The sequence below is a fragment of the Mesoplodon bidens genome (genome assembly GCF_964165515.1).
Source record: "Mesoplodon bidens genome assembly, chromosome: 2".
In the NCBI taxonomy this organism is placed as follows: Eukaryota; Metazoa; Chordata; class Mammalia; order Artiodactyla; family Ziphiidae; genus Mesoplodon; species Mesoplodon bidens.
The window spans coordinates 128,021,379-128,043,428 of NC_138177.1; the positions used below are offsets into that span (position 1 = coordinate 128,021,379).

The following is a 22,050-nucleotide window of genomic DNA, read 5'->3' on the forward strand; positions in this document are numbered from 1 at the left end:
TAGGATTTCGACTTGAATTTTGAGGAGGCACATTCAAACCATAGCACTCTCTGAACTTCAGATTCCTCATCTGTAAAATGGGGATAACAATACCAGTCTACCTCACAAGACTGTTTTGAGGCTCGCCTGAAATTATTATATACATAATGTGTTTAGAACCGAGCCTGACATATTCAGCTCCATAAATGTTAGATGTTATCGCTCTTGCGGTTACCTTTATTCCCCTACCCTTCCTGCCCCTATGTCGGGGACATATTTAAATTTTCCCTTGTTTGGGTTTCCCTTGGCAGGCTTTTCAACCAGCACACTGATTATTACATTGAATTGTGTAGTCTTACCTGCATATCTCTGCCTCCCCTCCAGAATGTACTGTACCTCTTGAAGCCAGTGACATTTTTTCCTCTGTCTATTGCCAGTGGCAGACAACGTTCAACTCGTAGAAGACTCAATGAATACTTAGAGAATTTATATTGTATTTAAATTTGAGCACTTCTTGTCAAAAAGCTTTGTGAAGAGTCTGGTTGTTATGGACTGAATGTTTATGTCCTCCCCAAATTCATAGGTTGAAATCCTAATCCCCACAGTGTGAGGATATTAGGAGGAAGGGCCTTTGGGTGGTAATTAGGTCATGAGTGTGGAGCCCTCATGAATAGGATTACTGCACTTACAGAAGAAGCCCCAGAGAGCTGCCTTGCCCCTTCCGCCATATGGGGACACAGTGAGAGGATGGCCATCTGTGAACCTGGAAGTAGGCTCTCACCAGACACTGAATCTACTGGAAACTTGATCTTGGACTTTCAGCCTCCAGAACTGTAAGAAATAAATGTTTGTTGTTTAAGACACCCAGTGTATGGCATTTTTGTTATAGCAGCCTGAATGGACTAAAACACTGGGCAAACATTAGTTTCCGCTTTGCAGATGGGGAAACGGAGGCTCTTTCTAAAGTTTCTGTTACTTGCCTAAGGTCAGGGAGCTAGTGAAGGGCAGAGGTGAGATTAGAACCTTATGTCTCTTGTTTTCCTGTTTTGTGCTGCCTTGTCAAATCCACCCTGTGAGCTGGAGGTATGTCTGGCTGCTGGCCAGACTCAGAAGCTCCTATCACCTGGTCTCACGTGTATCAGGATGGCTGAGTAGGCAGGAACCAGGCCTGGAGAGACCTCTAGACACACCCTCTCTCCCTACCCATCTCGCTCACTGCTGCCCCAACGGTATTTATGGGTCACACCCTTGGCAGTGAGCGTCCACCTGGAAACCTGGGGTGGAGGTGGGGGACAGAGGCAGCCTGTGGCAGGCAGGAGCCTGCTGGAGAATGGAGGAGAGAGGGAGGGCCTTGTCTAAGAGTGAGTGATTTGTAACAAGGCTACAGGGATGAGTCAAGGAGGGGGAGCCCAGTGGAGTCAAGAGGTTGGAGAGTTGGGAAAACTCTTGTAAGGATATCCAAAGACAGTGAAGCTTTCCTAGGCTTCTTTTTCCGTCCAGAAACATCCTGATGCATCTCCCTTCACACCCTCTATGAAAGGGGCACCCTTTACACACCACTGAGGAATATGTTCTGTGCTCTGATCACTTCAATTGGGTTGTAGTCCTTAATATGGAGGCAGGGCAGAGTGGTGAATTCACAGCGAGGACTCTGACCTCAAACTTTCTTGAGAAAAGTTTAAAATTTATGACTTCGTACATTTCTTTTTTATTCTTTCATTAAAAAAAAAAAAAGGAAAAGAATTCTCAAAGGGAATAGGAGCTAGTGGCTCAGGTAGTCTGGAAAGCAGAAGAGACCAGGGTCGTGGTTTGCAGACCTGTCTGCATATTGGGATCAGCTGGAGAGTGATTTTTGACAATCAGAGAGCCCTGGCTGCACCCAGACCTGTGAAGTCAGCCCCGCGGGCATGGAGCCCAAGGGTGGCCATTCCTGTAAAGCTCCCAGGTGGCCCCAAGTGCACAGTGAAGTGTTGGGAGGGGTGCCCCGAGGGTGGCCTTCTTGATGCCCGAGGTAAGGCTGGTTCTCTGCAGTGCGGATGATTGACGCGAGGAGAAGCCGTGACTGAGCTGCCAGTGAGTCTTACGGCTTCTGGCTCATTTCCTCATTTAATTATGGGGTGTGGGAGCAGCCTTGGCGATAAATCCTCTCTCCGCATCAGCTCGCAGAGCCCCTTCCTTGAAACACGCTGAGCTCTACCCTTGAGCTGTCTAATCCAGCTCTTCCCACTTATGAACAAATTATTGGTGTATCCTGTTAGGTGAAAACAAAAAGGAGTGTCCTTGAAGGGACAGTGTCACCGTTCCCATTTGGACATAGTCACCCACAGTGGAAGAGCACGGCAACTCTGGGTGCGAGAGGGCTCTTGGTCCAGGCCTCTCTCTCTGTGGCAAATCACACCACCCCGTGGATAGTTTTCTGGAGAAAGGGAATCCGCTCAACTCATGTTACTCACGAGCCATGTTCGACATGTGTTACTCATGGCCAGGTTCGTCACGTGGAGCCTAGGAACAATGTAGTGTTTTGTTTTTTTTTTTTTCACGGTACGCGGGCCTCTCACTGTTGTGGCCTCTCCCGTTGTGGAGCACAGGCTCTGGACGCACAAGCTCAGCGGCCGTGGCTCACGGGCCCAGCTGCTCCGTGGCATGTGGGATCTTCCCGGACCAGGGCATGAACCCGTGTCCCCTGGATCGGCAAGTGGACTCTCAACCACTGTGCCACCAGGGAAGCCCCAATTTAGTGTTTTTGAGGAGTATATTGCAGGCTCTTGACTTTTGACTAGAAATGGCTTTAATGATCAATGTTCGTTCTATGTCCAGTAGCGTATTTTATTTTTATCAGGGATTTAGTAAAGGAGAAATTGTGAGGGAAGGTGACCTGTAAAATTCACATCATAGAAATGATTTGTGGGTTTGTTTCGCTGGATACAAATACAATTTCATTTTGAGAGAGAGGTTTTTTTGGATTGAATGTCCATTCCCCATAGATTTCCCCATTCCCCCTTGAGAGCTAGAAGCCTTCCATATGGTAATGCTTTCCAGAAGCATCTGAAAGTGAGAGTCCCTCGGGAACTTTTATGGTCACGTGCCAAATTAAAATGAAAAATGGAATCTCAGGAGTGCTACTTGGTTTTGAAACTAACTTCACTTTTTACAGCTTTGATGATGAGAAGGAGAGGGAAGTAACCTTCTTGTGTGCCTGCTTTTGACCAAGTGTTACAGCCTTATAAAGGAAGTGTAATTCGTTCACTTTACGGAAGAGGAAACTACAACTCAGAGAGGTTCAGTAATTTGTCCAAGGCTGCACAGCTCATGAGGAACAAAGCCAGAATTCAAACCTGTTTCTATTAGACTATACTGTGCTGATCTCTGGTACTAAAAAAAAAAAAGCAACAACAAAAAACACACTTAACTCCTTCCTTAGGTATTAATTTTCTAGTACCTTTCAGAGGCTTTTCTTTTATCGTCCACAGAAGATTGTCCTGAGAAGCATATAAAACATAAAAGCGCATAAAAGCATTGTAAAACCTGAGGCTTAACGGAGTCAGCATCTATGGGAGGACAGAAAGTCCAGAGAAGAGAAAGTGGAACTGCTTCCTGGCAGGTACCATGTTTATAAAGAGCCCAGCAATCACTCATGTGAATTTGTTTTTAAACTGGCTCATGACAGCTGCAAAGACTGGAATTATCAGTTCTCAGCTCAATTGTCTTTTTATTATCTGTGACTTGCCCTTGTTAAATATGGCATTGTTAATAGGCTTTTGGTTGACGATTGCATTGAATACATGCGTTTTGGTTATTTCACCAGAAGACAATGCAGAGGAAGTTTAGAGTAAATGTTGGAAAAGTGACAGAATTAAAGTGTTGGCGTTCTCCAGAATTTCTAAACAGGAAAGGCTCAGGGCTGGCTGGCTACAAAGGGTATGAGGGGACAAATCTGGAAGTTGTGTTTGCTAAACAAGAACGATTTTTTTTTTTTTACTTTGCATGTTTTTGTAATGTTTTCTAAAGACGTTTTAAAATTTATACTTTATAAAGTGAGACAGTGTTTACTGTCCATATTGAAAAAAGGGTTCCTGCAGTGGCAGAGAGGAGGAGCCTGACTGGCAGAGACTAATCCCAGCTCTGCCACTTGTTACTGTGTGACCTTAAACAAGTTACTTCACCTTTCAATGCCTCAGTTTCCTCTCCTGGAAGATGGAGATGATATTGCACCTTCTTCCTGGGGTTATTGTGAGGCGTAAGTAAGTTAATATATATAAAGTGCATGGAACTGTGCCTGACACTGAGTAAACTAGACACCCAGTAAATGTTTGCCATTGTTCTTTTAATTAATTGGAGTTTAATTAATCTAGTCAGAAGGTCTGATGGAGACAGTGGTAGGGAGGAGGATGTTAAAGTTCTCCCAGGCCAGCCTTTTGAGAATTCTGCCAGAATAGGTAATTCTGTTCAGCCCGATGATTTGAAGTCCATGTTTTTAATTCTCACAGTGCGCCAAATTTATATTTCTACAGTATCGTATAGTGGGAGGAGCATTAAGCTATTTATTTTTCAAACGTGTTGTAACTCCAGCTGTACTTTCAAAAAGTGTTAGATGCGACCTCTGTTGAACCTGTACAGTCAGTGGGGCAGAGCGACAGCCGGAAGCTGTCAGGAGCTCTGTGCGAGAGACGTCATTGATCCAGGTGCTGGGCGGAAAGGCCCCAATCATCTGTTCCTCTGAGAAACCAATACCTCGCCACCAGCTCCCCCCAGGTCAGAGTGAACAATGTAGTTTTCATTCTGTGGTGAAATGAAATGTTTTCTGGAGTTTTCTGGAGAAATATACTTTTTTCTGGCCCTAAACGCCCACAGATTTGTCATGTAGGTCCTGAGGGACACTGGAGATAGATTCCTGAGGATCTTCAGCAGTTATTCCTGGGGAACATTTGGAGAGACTGTTCTTGTGGCCATTTCTCCTGTTAACCCCTGAAGTAATTAGAAGGATGTTATTTAATTCTCATTCAGTGACTGTGCTTCTACAGGAAATAATTAAGTCCAGGTGCATTGTTCTCTTGCTCTAATTTGATAAAGGGTCAGCCAGGAGGTCCTAGGAAAGAAGAGTGGGGAGAGTTAGGAGCCTACCCTCGGGAGTTTTAGGTACAGAATTAAGGAAAGTTACAGTGGAAATGGGCCATGGTGATCATGGAGCCGAACTCCTGCTTTTTACAAATGAGGAAACTGAGGGCCAGAGATCGGCCTGAGTTTGTAGAACTAATTGGTGGCACCCCCCGGGACTCTTGGTTCCAGGTCCAGCTGCCTGGTCTACCCAGCTACACATCTGTCATCTACCCAGCTACACATCTGTCATAAGTATGTCTTTAGAGCAGCTCTCTGCAGTAGGACTTTCTGCAGGGTGGAAATGTTCAGTCTGTCCAGGATGGTAGCCACCAGCCACGTGTGGCTCCTGAGCACTTGAAATGTAACTAGTGAAACTGAGGAGTTGTATTTTTTTTTGCTTTATTTAATTTTAATTAATTAAAATTCAAATTTTTACAGCTGCATATGGCTAGTGAAAACCATTTCGGACAGTCCAGCTTTGGAGACATTGAGGAGGAGAAAAAGGCCTGTCCTCCCCTCCTACCTTATTCTCACAGGGCGAGAGGCTCACCTTTCCGGTGGCTCAGGTACACTTGGTCTTGTGCCAACCCCAGAGAGTCAGCCTTCGCCAATCACCCGCTCTTTCTGGATGAAAGGTGGCTCCTCTGTGAAGTAGTGGGTTGGATTGTATCTCCCTCCAAAGTCTCATTGTGTGCAGACGTGGGTCTCCACTGATCAGCAGTGTGACCTTTGGAAGGGTGCTTAGCCTACCTCTGCCTCAGTTTCCTTATCTGTCACCTGAAGTTAATGCCTGTTCTGCTCCCTCATCTCAATAATATTGGGAGAGTCTTAGAGTAGGAAATCAGTGAGAAGAAATCCCTTTGCAAGCTTTTTTTTAAAAATGGTCTTTGGGGGCTTCCCTGGTGGTGCAGTGGATGAGAGTCTGCCTGCCGATGCAGGGGACGCGGGTTTGTGCCCCGGTCTGGGAAGATCCCACATGCCGCGGAGCGGCTAGGCCCGTGAGCCATGGCCACTGAGCCTGTGCTCCACAACTGGTGAGGCCACAACAGTGAGAGTCCCGAGTACCGCAAAAAAAAAAAAAAAATGGTCTTTGGTGTCTGGAAATATTTTTGGCTTTGACACAAGTCGTGGGTGGGTTTTCTTTTTTCTAAGGTGCCGCAGGTGATGAACTTACTGTGTCGAGGTGATCCTCATCGCCAGAGTGGAGACAAATACCACGCAACCCCTATGAAATACAAGCTGGGAGACATTGTCCTGATGACAGATGACTGATTTGATCAGTGGGTGCTAGTTTTTCCTAATAATCTTGCTTAACGTGGCATTCCCTAATCTATCTCTGCATAGTCAGCTGTTTCATCTGAGAAAACAAAGTGGATCCCCTCTCTTGGGAACTGTGGCTCCCCTCTTGGCTTCCCTTCCTTGTGCTTCTTTTCTCACGGCAGCCTATGTAAGCCCCGTGTGGAATATAATCGACAGTAAACAGATAAAACCCTCTCAGGGTTCCTTAGTGATAGCCTCTCCATCAGTGGTTCTCAAACCTTGTTCCCAGGTGGTGATTTGCCACTGGCACGCCCACAGCTCACTGGTGGGCCTCGAGTCTCTTCAGAAGTGTGCCACCAAATTTTGATCAAGGCATAAAATGTACTTTTGCTACCACAGAATAAGTAGGTCTTCTAGCCTGGTGTGAGTGGAGTAAAACTTGCTCTGAGTAGCAGGCAGTGAAACATGAAGCTGGGGCCAAAGAAGGATGGCTAGGTTGGCAATTGTGGGAAGTTTGCCCCCAAGCACTTGAGACAGCCGGGTAGGGCCAGCAATGCGGTCGGTGTTGGAGGGTGACTCTTGGGGGGGTGACCCAGGGCGAAGTGGCTTAGCTGCAGATGCCGTGAAAACCCCAGGAAGCATTATTTTATTGCAGCTGGGTGTGCCTTGTGATTATGGTTGAATGGTTTAGTGTCGTGTTGAGTCTTTTAATTCTTTCAGTGGTGCCACCCAAAATTGTAGCGTCTGTAACTAAGCCAGAGACCCCTGTTTCCTGCCTCTGAGGTCCCTCGGGATGGCTGTGGGGAATGAGGCAGGATCTGAGGGTACTTGTCGGAGCTCTCCCTACCCAGAACCTACAGAGCTGTTTCAAATATTCATATTTTGGGTTTCCCTGGTGGCGCAGTGGTTAAGAATCCGCCTACCAATGCAGGGGACACGGGTTCGAGCCCTGGTCTGGGAAGATCCCAAATGCCATGGAGCAACTAAGCCTGTGTGCCACAACTACTGAGCCTGCGCTCTAGAGCCCGTGAGCCACAACTACGGAGCCCGCGTGCCTAGAGCCCATGCTCCACAACAAGAGAAGCCACCACAATGAGAAACCCACACGCTGCAATGAAGAGTAGCCCCCGCTCGCCACAACTAGAGAAAACCCACACGCAGCAACGAAGACCCAATACAGTCAAAAATTAATACAAAATTAATACATAAAAATAAATAAAATTTTAAAAATATTCATATTTCACAAATCAACCTTCTGAAGAAACTTTTGTAGAAGGGATTCCTCGGCTTATTTTTTTTTAAGTTGAAAACCAGTACTGTAGAGCAGTGGTTCTCAAATTTTAGCACCAGAGTCACCTGGAGGACTTGTTAAAACACGTAGTACTGTGAGTCAGTGCGACTGCATTGAAAATTGCATTTCTAACCAGTTGCCAGTCGACGCTGATGCTGCTGGTCCGGGGACCACACTTTGAAAACTGAACCACTGATTGATTGTAGAGAACTGACGTAATCATAATAACTACCTCTTCTGTGTCAGGTACTGTGTTACATGTGATAAATTCAGTCCCATTCGAAGCTAAAAACCTTATATGACTAGCCCCATTTTACAAAGGTGAAAACCGAGGCATTGCAAACTGAAGTTTCAATAACTTACCCATCATTAAATTGCTGGGCATCAGAGAGCTGGAATTTGAATGGAGGTCTGGATAATGCCAGACCCCTTCGCCATCTAGGATGTCACGTGCCTTTCTTGTAGACCACTTGTTCCCAACCCATGGTCCAAGATGGGGATGAGGTTTGCAGATCCAGTCTGCATGGCCTGCAGACTGAATGTCTCACATATTGGATGTCTGTTGTACACATGCATTTTGGTGATAAAGGCACTGTTAAGTCATATTAAGTGTCTCAGCTGGACACAGTTAATGTGGAGTGAGCATTTTCTCACACAGTGGACCCTGGAACGACAGCTACTATTACTGAGGGCCTGGGAAGTTGTCTTGTTTCTTGTTTCTGATGGCAAGAAGTTGTCTAGAAAAGACTGGGAATTATTTCACTAAAGCAAGGTGTCCGGTTACCTTTTCTAAATCTGGGCCTTGGGGAAAGAGGAGGAAGACATAATATGAATAGATTCTCATTCGAGAAGATTGCTGCAGAGGGTAATGCAGTGGTGTGGATTGATTCCGCCAGGGACCCGTGCAGTCTGCCCTCAGCTGCCGGCCCCAGTGAGGACAGGATTTGTCCACTCCTTCTGTCTCCCAGGGCCTGCCCCATCACCTCCCCCAGCCCTGAACCCGCTTTCTGCGCTTCCTTCCTCCTGCCCTGCTCTGCTGCTGGAGGCTGTCACGTTCAGTTGCCTGGATTCCTTCCCCGTCAGTTGTCTCCTCTCCCAATTGCGTTTTCGCTTCTCTGCTGTCTCATTCAAATAACATTTTTTTGGTACACTCACCATGTAGCAGACACTTCTCCCCCTCTCCGCACAGATGTGTCCAGTCCTGCCAGCTCTGCTCATAGTTACAATGTGTCCAACCTCGGCTAAGGACTAAACTTGCATCATTTACTACTGACCACTCATAGGTCCTTGGATAAGCTACCTACATTCTCTAAGCATCTTTAAAAAGGGAACATAACTTCAGAAGGCTGTTGTGAAGATAAAAGTAAAACACTACAGGTACAGTACTTCTTGCAGGGCCTGACGTGTTTAAGTACTCTGTGGTTATAGATCAAGAGGCTTACCCACGAAGGGAAGGAGCAAAAGGGCATGATCACTGCAGTTTCCTCCACCCTTTCCTTCTGCCTTCAGTCCTTACAGGGTGCCCTCCTCTCACCCCTTTCACTGAATCACCTTCTAGATCAGTGCTTCCCAACCTTTTTTTCATTATCACCCCATAAGGAGAAAGAGTAAAATAAGTTTAAGTTCATTGGTGTAATTAAATTAAATGTTAAGGAACACACATTTTATTATGTAGGGTTGAGCTTTAGAGGGCCACAAACCATTGTCATATTAAGAATTTTTTACTCCCCCTCCCAGAGCCAGTTTGCACCCACACTGGGGAGGGGGAGTGAGCAATACCCCTTCTGATGAGAGTGCATGCTTTAGATGCCTAATAGTCTTCTACTTGTGAAACCCACTAGCTTCCTCTGGATCTGCCATCCTTGGTCTCTCCCCATACCTCTGGCCTGTGGTATCCCGTCCTCTGCCTGCGGCTCCTCTAATGGGACCTTCTCTATCTGTTTTCCTGGCCCACTCAGCCAACTGAGTGGGACTAAGCATCTGAGACTTCCAGGACAGGGTCCCATCTCGGGGAAGAGACACACCTCTTTCTACTACAGCAGGAGAAGAGTGGTGGGCAGAAGGAACAAGGTCCAGCAAACCTAGGAAACGAGCCAGGAGCGGCAAGTGTGTGGTGGGGCTCAGAGGACACAGCAGCAGGGCGGAGAGAGGCAGGACTAACCCAGGGGGTGTTGAAGGAACCAGAGCTTCAAAAGTACCACTGTGAGCACTGCTCTCCGTCATTGTTTTGTTTTGCCATCATATTAACATATGACCTTAAAAATCACAAGTACTGCTCTTCAAGAAACTATGCTTCTGGGGTAGAGCAGTGAATGCCTTTCAGAGAGGACAATATATGAGAAGTCTGGTGTTGTGAACGCGTCAAATGTCAGGTTTGGCGGAGCGGGAGTGGCGGGCTGGAGACGGGACAGCCTAAATGTGCCTTGCAGACAAGGGTTGGGAGCCGATGCGTGGTTTAAAGCAGGTGCTTCCTTTTTGTGTCTCTAATCCGGTTTTCTCCTTTTTTCCCATTTGCCCTCATTTACTGTGCCGCATGTCCCATAGACATTAATCGATCCTTTACTCTGTGCCCTTCCCTGACTGTCTGGATCTTTGTTGGAAGTCTGACCCTTCGGCGTCCACAGAGCCAGCCTCCTTGGCACCTTCATTTGGATGCCCTGTGGGTACCTGCCTATCAGCTCATTCTTACGGTCCCCCAGGCTTGAAACCTTAGAATGATCTTCTTTCTTATTCTCTCTTATTATTGTCTTAAGAAACCACAAGCAGGGCTTAATAGATTCTCTCTCCCTCTGGCACTGCCCACGTTCACTTGGGCATTCAACAAATGAATGCTCAATTGCTATCCTCTCAGATGCTCAGTCCCACTCAGTCCCTCTCCTCCCTGTTTTTTCTTCCCCTTCCTTTCCTCCCCTCTGCCTTTCTCCCTTTCTTCCTTCTTTTCCTGCACCCACCCTCCCTCCCTCTCACCCTTCCTTCTATTTTTTTGGAGCTAATATGGAGCCAAGAACTGTGGTGTTGCTTTGTGTGCCTCTTTTTCATTTAACACTCACGGTCACTCTATGAAATTATATATTATTATTAGGTTGGCCAAAAAGTTCATTTGGAACATGTTATGGAAAAACCTGAACGAACTTTTTGGCCAACCCAGTATTATTCCATTCTGCAGATAAGGAAGGTAAGGATCAAACAGGAAGAGTAACTTTCCAAATTCACACAGTTAAGTGTCAGAATTAGGTTATGCTTTTCACGTAGACCACTGAAAGAATCCTAATGTGTCTCTCCTCCTGTCCCTCTCCACTCCAAGCCTTCCCAGAGCCCTCTGGGTTTGATCCTCTACAGCACAAATGTGATCATGTAAATCCTTTACTAAAAATCCCTCAGACCACTAGTACTGACATCCAAGCGCCCCACAGCAGCATGGCCCTGGTTTTTATCACTTTAAAGGCATCAGGGTACGGCGGGAACAACGTGGAGTTTGGTGCCAGAAGACCTGGGTTCAGTCCTGGAGCCACCACTTTCTAGATTTGTGATCCTGAGCAGACAATTCATTTCCCTGAGCCTCATTTGTTTACTTATTCAGTGAATATGTATTGTGTGCCTTTGATGTGCTGGTCACTGTGTGGGTTTTGAGTATTATTAGTGAAGAAAACATACATGGTTTCTGACTTCAAAGAGCTTCCAGACTGACCTCAGTTTCCTCATCTGAACAAGGACGATGATGACACTTAATCTCATTGGGCTGTCGTGGGAGTTGACAGACATGACAGGCATGAACATGCTTTGCTACATGGAAGGTGCTGGTCATCTGAAGTTGTATTTTCTTCTGCTTCTGTTCCAGGAAGGTTCCCTGCACATTTCTAGCTCTGTATCTTTGCTTGTACTCCTCCCAACCTTTAAACCTCCTATGTGGTCTTGATTGCCCAACTGAAAAGGTATCTTATCCAGTAAATCTTTCTAGAACCTCCCTGCTTAATATGAAGTTTTATTCATTCATTGATGGATTCAAGAATATTTATCAAACAATTTTTAGAACGGCGTTTTCCAAGGTGTGGTCCATAGACCCTGAGGGGCTCAAGAATCTTTCAGGGAGTCCACAAGGTCAGATTTCTTTTTGTAGTATTAAGATGATATTTGACTTTTTTTTTATTGTATTGACTTTTGAAATAATGCTGCAAAAGCAGTGGAGGCTAAGACTCCTTGTGCCTAATTATTAATCAAGACAGTGGCACCAAACTGTATTAGAACCCACCCATATTCTTCACCACTACACACCCACAATAAAGAAACAAAACAAAATGCCATTTTCACTGAAGAACGTCCTCGAAGCAATACAAATTATTATGTTTATTAAGTCTCAACACTTGAATGCATATCTTTGTAAGATTCTGTGTGACACAGAAGAGAAAATAAAGCTCTTCTGCTAAAACTAAAGTGTGATGATTGTCTCAGGAAAAAACACTTGTGCAATTATTTGAGTTACAAGCTGAACTAGCCGCTTGTTTGAAAGAATGTCTGACAAACTATGGCTATCTAGACTTGAATATTTGGCAGATGTTTTCTCAAAAAAAGAACAAAGTCAGCTTGTCACTTCAAGAAAAATGACTGGCAGTATTTGTTGCTAGTGATAAAATTCTAGCTTTCAAGAAAAAATTAGGATTTTTGGAAAACTTGTGTCTGCCCCCAGTAGCTTGACAACTTTTCAAGCATACTTTTAAGAAAGTATACTTAACGACTTCCCTAATGAGATCTGTGGTAATGTTAACGAGTATTTTTTCTTGGTATTGTGTGATGAAATGTGTCAAGATATGAAAGCCTGCATAACTCAGTGAACTGATGTTTTTCAAAGACCAGTGTGTGATGTTACAAGCCCTGTATAAAGGTCTATTCAAATGCAAGATGGACTAAGCAATTTTAATACAGCAGAACATGAGAAGTTCATTGAAAGGGTTTCAGCTAGCCTTTAAGAAATCATCACTTGTGTAAGTCTTGGTGTAGTCAAAAGCATCCACCATCACCTGAAAAGGCTCTCCATCTATATCCATGTGAGGCCAGGCTTTCTTCATATACTACAACCAATACAACATATCACAACAGATTGGGCTTAAAGGCAGAAATGAGAATCCAGGTGTCTTCTATTAGAGAGATTTGCACAGACATGACATTAAAGAGATTTATAAAAAGGTAAAACAGCTCTACACTTCTCACTATATCTTCTTTTATTTTGGAAAACATAGTTGTTTTTCATAAAATACTGTTTTTGTTAGGATCTAACGGATTTATCATTGTTATATTTTTAGTCCATTAATAAATATTTTCAAAATTTCTGTTTTAATTTCCAGTAGTGTATGTATATGTGTGTGTGTGTGTGTGTGTGTGTGTGTCGATAGTGTAAGACAAATAAACAAAAGCCCTTTGGTTTTTTTTTTTTAATTTTTACTTATTTTTGGCTGCATTGGGTCTTCATTGCTGCGTGCGGCATTTCTCTAGTTGTGGTGAGCAGAGGCTACTCTTCATTGCGGTGCGCGGGCTTCTCATTGTGGTGGCTTCTCTTGGTGCGGAGCATGGGCTCTAGGAACGTGGGCTTCAGTAGTTGTGGTGCACAGGCTCAGTAGTTGTGGCACACGGGCTTAGTAGTTGTGGCTCACGCAAAAGCCCTTTGTGATCCTCAATTTTGAAGACTGTAAAGGGATCCTGAAACCAAACAGTTTTGAGAGCTGCTGAATTAGAACAGTTCTAGTCGCTGGCATACATCAGTGAAAACTTAAATCCCTCCTACAGTGAAATTTATCCACGAATATCACTGTGGTTCTGGGTTTTCTGGCACCATCTAACTAGGTACAAAATCACTTCAAATAGGCCTGAAATGATTATAGACTAGTATACGGTGCTCTGTCATCCATACCATGCCTGGAATGCATGTTAATATAAGTACATTAGAAATGTGAAGAAAAGCAGTTCACCCAAGAGACTAATAAATGTGTCTGCCATGCCTACAGCTCCTTCTAAAAAGTCCAGTTTCAGCTGAGGGAAGCAGCCCAGACTATTAGTTAAAAATGGGTGGCTATGTTTCTAACTAGTATGACTTCTTCTCCCCCAACCCTTCTTCCTTATTAGCCTCAGATGATTGGGTCAAGAAGAGGCCCTGATCATACGGCAGCCAGTCTAACAAGCATTCTGGTCTCCTGTGAACATCTCAGCCCAGTTTAAAGGCACCATGTGCCCAATCGGGTTCTTTATAAGAATTTGTGAATGAAAGACACATAGGACTGGGAGAGTTGGCAGTTGGTACTCTAATCTGTGGCTGGGAAGACAGTCACAGAAGCCACATCACAAGCTCTGAGTCAGCAGAAACTATGAGGAAGCAGAAGCAGAGGGGAGACCTAAGATGCATGGCAGGAGCAATCCAAGCAGAGGAAAAAAAGGCTGAGTCCTCAGTCTGGGGGATCCCATAGTTGCTGCCGTTAATGGGAGACCAGGGAATTCAGTCCCCAAAGCTGCCCTGGCTCCTCTCAGTTCTTGAACTGCTTTTTTTTTTTGGTCTCAGGGAGGCCTGTCACCATGGTCCTCATTGTTTTGTATATCTTTACAGTAAACCTCTAATATGTGAGGTCACTGGAGAGAGTCTGTTCCTTTCCGCAACAGAGCTTAACGTATACGCAGGTGATTGGAAGTCAGTTGGAGTGGTGGGGTAGGGGAGACGCCTTAGAGGAAATGGCATCAGCAGGGCCTGACGGGACTTGAGTGGACAGAGGGCATTCCAGGCTGGGGCACCAGCATGACCGAGAGGCATGTGTGAAGAGAGGAAGAGGCTGGCAGGGGAGGTCCCCAAAGTAGAGTAAGGAAGGGATTGGTTGGTTAGTTCAAGCTGGTTAGCTCAAGTGACCTCATGCAGAGAGCACTGGAAAGCACCAGAGGAGGGCAGACCGAGACAGAAGGTGAAAGGGACCTCCTGTAGGTTCTTGAACAGAGGATTAAAAATGGAAGTGGGGGAAAGTTAGACTGGCCTGGTGACTGGGGAAGGGTCTGAGGAGAGAGCATTTGAGTCAGGGACCCTGGTTTCGGTGCCATTGCGGTATCCGTATAGTGTCTGTGGACGTGCTGGTCGCCTCATCCCTGCTTTCAATAGAACTTGAAGAGCCTGGCCTGTCCGGTCACCCGGGAAAGGTCTTGGTTCTGAGGCACTGGTTTTCTTGTTAAAAGCCTTGTGGCCACGTTAGGAACATCCCAGAGACAGCACCCATGTTGACTGGAACAGGACTGATCCTTCTCTTTTCCACCTCCCACCCCATTTTCTAGGTAAGAACTTCTTCAGGAAAAGTATGAAAAGTTTAATGGGGAGTCATTTGAATACAATCAATTGGGGATTTTCCAAAAGGCAGAACGACGACAGCAAGGGGTCCTTTTCCCGAAGCCACACACTCCTGGTTGGGCTTCTTGAGATTTCAGGCGTGAAATGTTAACGTTTTATTTTTGTGTTACGCATACTTGAGTTGTTGTTGTTGTTTTTCACAGTCAATTTAATTTATGGATTTGCGCTGCCTGACTCAACTGTGCTTATGAATTTAAGTGCTCAGCGAGTGGGAGGACTACCTTCCTCTATCTACATGCTCCTCTTGTATGTGGTGACATCTTAGGAGAGCATTTCATCCTTCCAGGGAGGTTGAAAGGGTAGGGGGTCCCTGCCTTTCAAGGGCCTGTATTTGAACGGAAGGACAAGTTGGAGATGAGTAGAAAAAGAATCTTAGAGGTGATTCTGGTGAGCATGACTTTTTGTGTTTTGCCAGTTAGTTTTTAACTCACAAAAGTGAGATATTCCAAGTTAGAATGAGCTGGCTTTTGAGTTGGGGTGAGCTGAGGCAGGACGCTAACTATTTCATTTTATTCACCTTAGCAAAATGTTAGCTACTAAGCAATTGACTTCTCTGCATCCCATCTATAAAAAGTTGATAATTATATTACCTCCTTCTTAGTGTGGACCTAAGAGTTAAATGAACTAAAGTGTAACTCAACTGGTAAACAGGCATTTATTGAGTATCTGCTATATGTCATATACTCTGTGCTTGGGGTTATAGTAGAAACCAAGATTGAATTCAAATGGGGCTCACAGGAAAGTGCTTATGAGTGTGCCTAGTACATACTAAAATGTTCAATAAATGGTACCCATTGTTATTACTGTTATTAAGGGAAGTGTACCCAAGTTCAGAAATTCTTGAACAAGCCAGAGTTAGCCAGAGGAAAGGTATGGCAATCCAGGCCTCAAGCAAAAAGCATCCTGAGTGTGCCAGTCTCAGCAAAGAAGGGCTGTCCCTGCAAAGCAAAGGCTGGGTTATCTGAACATACAGTTTGGAAAGAGTCCTGTATTATGCTTTTCACACACATACACACACACAGAACATTATCATGTGGCCTTCAGGCACCGAGAACAATGTATATGTTTAAGCTGGCAAATAAATGGGTGTCTTTTATCACTAGGGCACTCATTTTCATGATAGGAACCCAGAAGGCATGTTTTTCAAAATTGGTCACATGTTAAATTGTGAACATGCATTTTGTAAGAATTCTGTAATATGGATCTTAAGAAGGGCTGTGGAGATAAAATAGAAGAGCCAATTGTGAGTGGTTTTATTAAATTCTGAATCTTCATTGGACACTTAAGTCCTCACATTCTAGTGCCAGTTTTCCCAACGTGCGTATTTTTGCATAGTTGGGTCAGTATGTTCTTCTTCTTTGTTGGTCTACTTTTGCATCTAACCTTGGTTGATGTTGCCCTTTTCTTGTGTCCTTACACTCCACCTCTTTCTCCTTGGGATGGCAGTAAAATGATCTCCTCTACTGATAAGTAGCCGTTGGTTTACCTTTGTATCCAAATACGAGACATTTGGGTTGTTGCCAGCATTCCACAGTGAGGAACATACTTGCTATAAACAGTGTGCAGATTGCTTAGTCAACGACTTATTATGTACCTTCTGGAATGGCACTCTCTGGCAAGGTCTTGGAAGTGATATCAGCTCATTAAACTAAGAGTCCTAAGAACTGGCACTCAGGAGTTCCTGAGACAGCATGGCTTATTTTTCTTTCTATAATTAGGAGATATGTAGGGAGGACCTATCATGTGCAATGGAGTACCAGGCACTGGTGAGCAAGGTAGAAAAGGTCTCCAACTGATGGTGCATACAGTGGCCAACAGATGCCAGATGAGTGCTGTGGAAGCAGACGTCATCATGGTGACATTGCCATCCTGTAATCACAGTGTCAGACTTCAAGGCAAAAAGTGGATATTTGGTCTGGGTGGGTCTAGATACAGTATACAGTGTAACTACGTTAAATTAACTGCAGATGGTGGGGTGAGAGACAGTCAAAATTGTAGAAGATTAAAAAGCAATACAACGTTGTATTTCTAAATTGGGCTAACAAAGTGATGGCTAGGTTCAAAGCTGCATGGTAGAGTGAAAAGCACAAGGCCTGTGAATTCAGACAGTCTCAGATTTGACTCTGAACTCTGCCACTTGTAGACTTGTGGTTTTGGGGAAAACATTTAAAGCTGCTGAAACTCAAATGTCCTTATCTCTAAAATGGGTATAGTATTTTCTGTCTTTTGACATTGTTTATATGTCCAGTGCCTAGTGCAGCGCCCAGCACTGGATAGAGGCTCAGCAGTTGGTTGTTGGCAGAAAACAAAGAAAGGATGGATGGATGGAGCAATTACTCTGGATTGATAAAAACTGAGAGCCTCTGTGCTAAATAATATAGGTACATTCATAACAAGTCATATTTGCCCTATTGGCTTGAGGTTTGCCAAGCAAATTTTCTCACTTCTAAGTTAGTGGGGACCAAATTTAGAAGCCGTAAACCTCTCTTTTTTCATCTCATGTATATCAAGGCTATAAGTAACAGAAAAGAAAACATGACTAATTGTGGCCCTAACAAGTAGGGGGTTATTTTCCACATATTCAAAAAGTGTAGACGAGGTAGTTACTTCTGCCATTTGCCACTAAAGAGCTGTGCTCTTTTCATTCATTGGATCTGCCTTCTTTGCTGTGTTGTTTTTGAAATTCAGACTTGCTTTCTCATGGTCACTGATGGTGATCACAGTTCTGTGCTTTACTTCCAGTTTCAAAGTTGAGAACCAAGGAGGCACCTGGCATATGTCTCATGTCTTTCGTGAGGAGGCAAAATCCTTTCCCAGCAGACTCACAACATGTCCCCTCGGGCCTTACTGGATGGACAGAGCACACAGCCTCCCTTAGGCCAAGGCTCCCACCTTTCCTGAGCTCACAGCATCTCCACCCAAACAAACTGGGGTTCTGTTAGCAGGGAAATGTTGAGGGCTACGTTCATTTTCACATAAGTGAACTGGTTAAAAAAAAAAAAAAGCAAAAGTTCAAGTTTAATGGAGATGATTTGCTTGTAAAACTGTGTTATCTACGCCAGGAGATTCAGGATTTGCAAGCCCCCAACTGGGGTGTAATGATTCTGCTGGTTTTAAGCTGGGAAGAAATGTTTTTGTCTCTTGGTTGTGTGTGTGAGGGTTTTTGTTTTGTTTTTTTCTCTTCTTCCTTTTTGAGCGGCAGACGCAAAGAGGAGTAAAAGAGTTGAAATAGGAAAATATTTTCTGGAGTTAGTGCTAGGCCTCTGAAATGCTGCAACCCTGACTTTTGCCAGAAGCCCGGTGCTGAGACTGGCCAAAAAGACTGTTAACAAAATACTTCCCGACCAAGCTAAGTGAAGAGAAGAAAATACAAAACAGTATTGGGGCGGTGGGGGGTGGGAGCAGATATTCTGAAAGGAGGGTTGTCAGTGAAGCTTTGCAGGAGAGTGTAGGAATTTGAGGGTTGTACACTAGTGTGTGGTTTACATTGGCTCTGCCCAGGTTCAGTGCTCAGAGAGCAGAGGAAGAAAGGAAACCACTTGCCTAGCCTGAGAAGGATGTAAAGACTATAGTGGGATTAAGTCCAGAGTCAAACTGCACACACACACACATTCTAGGAATCCAAATTTGTAGTTTAAAAAATATATATATCAAAGTGTTTTTGTGGGAGCTCTTGACTTGGATGACAAAATGCTTAATAATCAATATCTGCCATTTTCCTCTTTTGGAGAAGCCACCCAACCACTTACATTTCTAAACAAATATTCATAAATTAATAGGATTTCATGTCGCAAACATCAAAACTTTTAAGATTTAAAGAAGTACTCACACATGTCAATAAAAGTTCACCAAGACTTGCATTTGATTTATTGCATTTCATTTATTGAGGAGGTAAAGGGGCAGAACTGATACTGATCAATGCTTTCTATTTATGTTATCTCTACTCTTAGAATTTGACCATATCCTTGAACTGTGCTATTTCTCAAATGACTGGAGATTAATAATATCCTGTTTTTATACAAGAATTTCAAAGTCTCCAATACAAAAGCTCCAGACAGATGATGCTTTAAGAAAAGGAGAAAAGACACAGTAGATAAATGCCAATTGACTAGACTCTGAAGCTGAGGTTTGCTAAGAGGCCAAGTAAAGGAGAGAAAGGTGGAATTCAGAGAGAGATACTGGTCTCTGTGAGGTTGCATTCAAGGCCACGCTGGGAAAATGCCAGAGGGCTGGGAGAATGGCCGTCCCCTCAGAGCTAACACTGAGTACTTGGTGCCTCATCATAAATGGGGCTCATTCCTGAAGGAAACACTGTTCTTCTGAAAAGCACCCATATTGAAGAAGCAACCAGAAAACCCAGATGTATAGGAGATGCCTGGCAAGAAGGCTCTGTGCCTCCTCCCCTCTGTCTCTTCCAAAGAGTTTTCTTAATATTCCACAGTATTTCCTGTGGCCACTGGGCCCAAACTGACTGGAAGCATACAACAAAAGTAGTTTAGCCAAACACTTGGCACTAAAATCTGAGCCAGCCGTATTCAGAATTAACTGAAAGAGACACTGCCACTGCCATAAATAAGGCAGACAATTTCTTTATGAGTTGAATTCTCTGAGCATTTTTTGAAGGCAATAAAGCTTTAAGCCTTTAGTAAGAGGCAAGAGACTGTAAAACATGTCAGATGCTTAGTAAAAACTCAGGGTGCAGCCACGAGTTTGTGTACATTGAACTGGGGGACCACACCATTGACCCTCAAGGGGATTGGGCACCCTAGCCCACACCCTGGTGGGGTGTTTCAGAGAGGGCAGACATATCAAAATCTAAAGTGCGTGTGTGTGCAGGGGGGTCGTTGAAAACTGATGTCTTATGATTCATTTGGGAAAAGATTTATTTTCATAACACAAACATCTGAAAATCAAGTTCAACAAAATACTTCTGGTTAGTTGACAATATGCGTTTATTCAGTAACAAATAAAAGATTATTTTATTGAATGCCTCGTCTGTGTCAGGCGTCGCCTCAGGCACTGGGGGTACAGCATGGAACAAACAACGTCCTTTTCTCGCGGGGTTTACATTCCAGTGGAGGACAGGGCTAATAATTCAGTAGAATAGAAAAGAGCGTGTTAAGTACTATGAAGAAAAGCAAAGCGGAGTAAGGGAAGAGAGAGCAGGGCCTCTCTGAGCAGATGACACTTGTCAGAGACCCAGAGGAAGTGAGGCTGTAGAGTGTGCGGGCCTGCGGTGTCTGTGAGAAGAAGTCCAGCAGCAGGAAGGATCAGTGTCATGGCGTATCTGAGGAGACGGGGAGGTCCCTGTGGAGCCTGGTAGGCGAAGGGTGGGCGCGCTAAGCCTGCTGGGAAGCCATTGGAGGGTTTTGAGCGAAGAATGAAGTCATCTGAGGGCACGAGTGCCCCCTGCTGGCGGGGAGCAAGAGGGAAGCCCAGAGATCAGCGTGGAGGCTGTTGATGTCCTCCAGGTGACAGATGCTGCCAGTTTGGACAAGGAAGCGGGGAGGGGAGGAATGCGGAGATGTGATAGAATTGGGGAGATGTTTTGGAGGTGGGGCTGACAGGATGTGCTGACACATTGACTGGATGTAGAGTAGGTAAAAATGGAGCCAAAGATGACTGAGGATTTTGCCTTGAACAAGGGGCATGAATGGTGGTGTCCCACTTTTAGCACTAAGAGCCCGAGGGGAGGAGCCGTGTGAGGAGATTATTAATTTGGCTGTGGCCATTGTTACAAGTTTCAGGTGCCTAATAAGGCATCACTGGGGAGATGTTAAGTCAGAGAAAAGACTGGGAATGGAGATGTAGATTTAGGGAAGAGGAAAGGGGGTGAGAATGCATGTCACAGTTTCCCAAAACAACTGAGGAAGGGCACATCAAATTCTGGTTGGGGAAGGGAAGGGGAAGGCTTTATGATTATCAGAAATGAGTGTGAGTTTTAAAAGGTTAAGAAAGACTGTCTTACATCATCAGTATCCACAGCTGTTCCTAGAATTAAGGGAGACATATTCATAGGAACAAAAGCCAGCTTTGCCAATAGAAGATAAATAGGAACTGAATTTCTGAATTAGCTGTTCTGTTACTCTTTTGCTAGGCCACTGTGAACATCTTAGGTGTAGATAATTAGATAGAAACATGTACATCTGTCTAAAAACATGTACAGATTTTTCTTTTAATTTATTGGAAGCCTGGGGTATGTTAAGAACTCATTCTTGTGGGAAGGAAAACAAATACATGGAAGTTTAAAGTACGGCCTGTGCATCCAGAAGACCTTATAATCAAGATGTCCATGCAGTTACGTGAACAAATGAGAAGCATGAGGGTCCAAGGAGAAGTCTGGGCATGGAAATGACTAGCTCCACAGTTAGAACATTGCTGAATGCCCTGGGCTGCCTTTAAAATCCTCCCAGTGGTATGGGGAATGACAGATTTTTTTTTTTTTTTCTTGGCTCTGGGCGGTGGTTGTTGGTTTTTTGTTTGTTTGTTCTGTTTGTTTTTTCCTGGTGCAGTGGGTATATATTTGTATATTTCCCTAAGGGGGAGGGTCAGCAGGTTGTGTCATTCAGAATGTATGTAAAACGGGAAGCTCCTTGAGAATATCTGGAGGGGGTGCAAACTAATGTTAGAATAGAGGCAGCAAAGGTGGCTTTACCCAGGAAGCAAGTGCAAGTGGTAGGTTTAAGTACAGGAAGGTTGTACCGATTTTCTTAGGCGCTATCTTCTCGTTGAATTGTGGCATTAAGTGGATTATATTGAACATAGTTGGATTTGTTTGTGTGTTTGTTTGTTTGTATAAGCTGTTCATCTCTTTCTTGAAGATACAGGAAAAAGATGGACAATCCTTAGAAGATTCTCCATGCCCAGCCTTGTTTTGGTAGCTGCAATGAAAGACTCTACTGAACCATCCAGTGGAGTCCAAGTCCCGAAACCAGGGTGGTATATTTCATAGCATGTGCTCTAAGTGCCTGTAAACATGTGGGACCTGAAGGGAGCCACTCACAGCCTCACTTGAGGACTACTACTCATTGCCTTCTGCCTCTGAGTCCAAGGC

General features: G+C 44.4%; 1 protein-coding gene across 5 annotated transcripts in view; it reads left to right on the plus strand.

The window, feature by feature from the left end:
• Positions 1–22,050, plus strand: part of GNG12 (G protein subunit gamma 12) — a 126,515-nt gene that overhangs the window by 16,035 nt on the left and 88,430 nt on the right. Inside the window, exon 1 of one of the 5 annotated variants that reach the window (XM_081225785.1) lies at positions 3,557–3,580. The exons of the other annotated variants lie outside the window; for them this stretch is intronic. The gene's annotated coding sequence lies outside the window, so the exon portion shown is untranslated. Of the gene's footprint in view, positions 1–3,556; positions 3,581–22,050 lie in introns of those variants that run through there. 5 annotated transcript variants of the gene reach the window in all.